The sequence below is a fragment of the Elephas maximus genome, chromosome 2 (assembly GCF_024166365.1).
Source record: "Elephas maximus indicus isolate mEleMax1 chromosome 2, mEleMax1 primary haplotype, whole genome shotgun sequence".
Classification (NCBI taxonomy): Eukaryota; Metazoa; Chordata; class Mammalia; order Proboscidea; family Elephantidae; genus Elephas; species Elephas maximus.
Window position 1 is genome coordinate 115,726,372 of NC_064820.1, and position 5,440 is coordinate 115,731,811.

A 5,440-nucleotide genomic window follows, 5' to 3' on the forward strand; every position below is an offset into this window, starting at 1 on the left:
CCACTGTGAAACGCTTGGAGTCACCATGAGTCGGAACAGACTTCAGAGCAACTGTTTTCTGTTTGTTTTTCAATGCATTTATAATAGTCTCGAGTCTAACATTGTAGTTTGTTTACATGAGTTGTGAAGTCTATTTCCATGGTTTCTAAATTTTATGGATATGAACTTAGAAACAATTTCAGAGAGTCTTTCTACCATATGCTTAGGAGAAGCTGATTAAAGCCAATGAAAAACCTAGTCAATGGCTTTGTAAAATAGAAACTCAAAGAAAGTCTCTGCAAGCAGATAAGGAGACACAAAATTGCTTTACAGGGTTGCTGGCAACTGAGTCAGTTACAGGATCAGTGAACTGGGTTGATAATGGGAAAATCATGAACCATGGCCTTAGGCATACTCATGTTTAAATTCTGGCTTCCTACCTTATTTCCTGAAGGAGGGCAGGAAATTGGTTTAACCTTTGTAGTACCTCACTTTTTCTCATCTGTGAAATGGATATAAAAATTTCTACCTCATTTATTGACTGATGCATTCATTCTACAAATATAAACTCAGTGGCGCTATGTGCTAGATGACTAAAAGTCAAATATCAACTTGTTTGCTTAGATTTTTAAATCCTCTTGGTGCTTTAGAAATACTTGTTTTTGTGGTATAAGTATATATTTTTTGAAGACTGGGTTGTGTTTAGTAAGAATGGGGCCTACCTGCAATGTATGTGGACTTTCTCTTTAATTCCTGGGACTTTTTTAAGCATTGCTCATAGGGACAGCCACTATTTCTCTATTCCTCTATATTAATTTAGAGATGGACACAGAAATTTACTCAATTGTGGCAGCTTCCTAGTGGTTGTACTCCTAAGCACCAGTGTGTCCAACAGTGTAGGTATGTTTATATATTTTTATATGTAGCAGAAGCTGAATCCAATGAATAGATGGCATGCCCCTTCATCTTCCTATGCCACAATGCCTCTTTGTGGCTCAAAACTGCAAGGGAACATTTTTCTGGCTATCATTGCTGGTTCATATCTCATTTTCTCTGCACTATCACCCAGAGATTTATTTTGCCCCTAACTGTTTTTTAAGGTCTGTCCCACCTTCTGAGTAGCCGAATTAGATTATTTCCTCCCCTTGTGTAATGATTTGCATTTTTACAACTTAAATCTTGGTTTTATCATTTCCTTACCACACTTCTAACGCCTCTAGGTTCTTTATTAAAATTATGTCCCTGCCCTCCCATGTGTATGCAACATCATCTGAGTTAGTACCATGCACAAATAAAAATGTGTTATTATCTTTTTCTGAGCATTCACAAAATTGTTGAATATAAATGAACTTAAAAATTCCAACTTTGAAATTGCCTCATTCGTTTCTAAGAACACAAACATTTTTTTGGCTGCTGTTTTTATTTGTTTAGAATCATAAAGCCAATTTTAACATATTTACCAAGCCATATTTAGGCCAATTGGAATATGTTAGACCAAATTATATTGTACATCAGGTTAAATGCCTTAAGACATAACAGATGTCCTTTTCTGTTGTTTTACCCTCTCTACTCAACACAATCCTTTTGTTGGTTTTATCCAACATAAACCTACCTAATTCTAATGAATTAAATTTTATTTTATTTCCAGCAGTAGGCATACATTTAAAGGAAATATCTTAAAGGTTTATTTGTTCTTCTTCTGGTCATGATATTGACCTTTGATAACTTTTATACGATGCTACTCTGAGGATATTTTAACCAAACCATATTTGAGAGCAAGTTATATATAATTCAAAATTCAGTTGTTGCTAGTGAAATTATATCTTAGATAAATTAAAGTCAACTATCAACACACCAGGGAAAAAACTACATTGGTAGATATATTAAAAAATAATCATAACTTCAATTATCAGTTGTTTTCCTCAGGGCATAGTAGGAAATGATGCAGAGTTAGTGAGAACGTATTTTGAGGTCTAATCTGAATGGAATTACCTGTCTCCTGAGTACACACTCAGTTTCTGTAAAGGGAGGACCTCATGGAAAATCTACAAATAAGAATACAAATCAGGAATGTTGGAAGTGACTTTAAAATCACCCAGTTCAACCACTTAATTTCAAAGATGAAGGAAAAGAAGCCCCAGAGAGATTAATGCAGAGGACCAAGGTCACACAACTGAGGAAAATGTCTGTTTCCCATTACCATTTTGGACACCACTTGAAGCCTTCAGGATTATTCTGTTTCCTTTAGTCCTCAGGCATGTGATTCATACTAGAATGTTTTAGAAAGGCATTATTTTATGATAAATGTTTTCAAAACTTGAGAAATTTAAACCAATTTAATATTGTAAGTCTGAAAAATCATCACATCTATTTCCACATTTATATAAAATTTCAGAACCATTTTACTTAAATTTGACAGATAATTTAACTTTATTGTTTGAATTTCAAAATATCATTTTTTAAAAAATGCTTCTTACATGTGTTTTTCAAAGCTATTACTTGGCACTAGATCAACTAAAAAATCTCTAAAAATAAATGTGTCCATTATAGTGTTTCAAAATAAAGATTTCAATTTTTGTCTGTTCCGTATTTTTCTATGTCAATATCTGAATATCTATGTCTCATCCAGAAAACATACAGTATGGCTGTGAGGCAAAATTATTTTAATTCCTCAAATCCTACATAATCACTATTATCAAAAATTGGGCGACACAGCATCGGGTACTGTTTTCAAAAAATGAAATGTGTTCAAATACAAATGGATATGTAGTAGGAAGAGAATCCAACACCCTCAGGAAGGTAACCATCAACTTGGCTACTCTGGAGGCCAGAGAGAAATATATATATATATATATATATTCCCAAAACAATGTTTCAGGAAGAAAATTGTGTTCAGCTTTATAAAATTCTCCACTTATATCTCTTTATAACCAGAAAAATAAGATGGAAATCAAAGGAACGCCCTGGAGCATTTACTTTTTCTTCTCCCTAGTATTTCCACTCCTTGCTGTTATATCAATATTGTTAAATAATTATTTGCAAATCTATATAGACACCTAAAGCCTTAGAGGTCATATTAACTCCAGATATTAAGCATGTATAAAAACGAATTATAAAATATTTGGTATTAAGCAACAGTGCGTCTCCTTGAAACTAAGATATCTATAAACCAAAGCTGAATAAATCATACTAATTAAAGCTCTTAATTAGAAAAACAGCCTCAATTCTTTTAATCTACCATAACTAATATTTTTACCAGCTAATCAAGCACTGTTGCGTAAACAAGAGCATCACTGTTGAACTTAAATATTCTCCTTTGCATTCAGTGTGCTGTACTTAGTTCTCAATTTGGATATCAGTTGGTAATTTGAACATACATTTTTAAAGATTAGTAAAATTCCAGATATGAAATTGTTTATAAAAATATTGCTAACCCACATATTACAACTTCAATACATTAATTCTAATATATCTTTTACAAGTGAACTTGAATATAGTTATCCTTGTAGAATTATAAACTTGTTTTTTTCCTCATATGGAACCAGAGAAATAAATACTCAAGTTAAAAAAACATTTGAGCAACCGACTGGTATAAAGCATTACAGCAAATTAAAATAGGGACCCTATCATCAACGGGCTTGAATTTGGGCTTGGATAGACAAATTAATATTTATCTTAGATTTCACTAGCTAAAACATTATATAACGTAATGTATTTACACTACCTAGAGAGCAGAAAATTATTTTAACAAGAACAAAAAATGATGGATGTGTGAATAATAATATGTTGCCCCAAATCTCTTATTCCTTATATGCTACACAAAATATGTCAATATCTGTATATGACACCAAAAGTGATATCACAAGAGCTATGAGTTATGAGTAATTATTGAGCTATAATGACTTACTGAAGAGATAATTGTGTTACCACTCGTGCAGTTCATACTTTATTCTTTAAAGTGATCTCTGCTTCTCATACTATGAACTTCATTTGAAAACACTCATGTTACTTCCATCTTGGATAATATTGAATAACAACTTGTTAGTGTCCTTGGTATTGTAACCTTAGTACACTTAAAGAATATTGTGTACTTTAAACACATAATAAACAAGGCCACTTACAGCAACCGAGGCCTAATGGGAATTGTAACCAAAGCAACATAAATCATGTCTGTACATGTCAAGAATAAAACTACCAGGGAGAAGAATGCATCACCCTTGTGTGTGTGTTTATTAGCCAAAAAATAATTGCCAAGCCCTGTTTCAAAGAACTCCTTCTGAATGAAATAAAGTATAGACATTTTTAATTTCACCACTTGCCCCTAGGAACTACACAGCATAACCCAGTAGGAAACCATCTTCCACATACATCTTTTTTTTCCTCTGGATGAAGCTCATTTTGGCTTTGTGTATTAAAAAAATAATAATAACAATAACACCTAAAAAAAAAAACAATGCACAAGCATTTGGGAGGGATAAGAAACCTCTTCAAGTTCCTCTTAACCTCATCCTTTATAGGAACAGTGCTCTTAAGTCTGAGTCTTCTAAAAGCCAGATTCTTGACGTACGCCTACTTCTCAATTTAGTTACAAACATGCTATCTTTTATTTTTTATAGTTTTTGTTTTTTACGAATATTCTACAAAACTCCAGATTCCTACTACACTACCGAATGTATCAGTTTCCCTTTTCATACATGTGTATATATATCTACATTTTATGTATATGAACATTTTGTCTCACAGTTGAAGTATTCATTCAAGTACACTCAATGAATTAGATTGACTTAATTTTGTTGAAATGCCTAGTGTAGAGCTGCACCGAAATTTATATTAATAAGTGTTCCAGACCATCCCCCAGAAACTAGGTTGTACTAATATAACTGGATTTACTATAGGAATCTGGCTGTCTGGTTCTCTTACCGTAAACTATTAATCTGGGGTACATCCTCCTAGTTTTAACGTAATGCAATATTTATTGAGCACCTACTCTGACAGTGACATTGTGCAGGAGTTAAAGTGATGACATAATTTTCAAATGGTGAAGGTTTACATGCCGTTTATGCAAAATTACAACTCTGAATCTTGAGTCTATTTTCAAAATACAGGTATACTACTTTTTCTTTAGTATCGGTGAAGGTTGTAGCAGGAATAATAGTTGCGATACAGTAAAGGTTTTGATTTTTGTGAGAGAAAGGTGGAGGCCTGTAGTCCACCAGTCCTGCCCCATGACTCTCTTCCCAGCCAAGTCTGAGCTCTGTCTTGAAGACATGTCCATTCTTATAGTATCCTTTTGAAGGATACTTCAAATACCTCCAATTTTTTCACTGTGAAGCACCTATAAAGGTAACTATCCTGTTGCTGCTATGGGTCACAACTCAGCGTACGTATGAAGCTTACTCTGTTAATAATGTCTTTGTCTCTTATGTCTGTCAACAAAGAACTTTTCTTTCAAGGCTTGGAA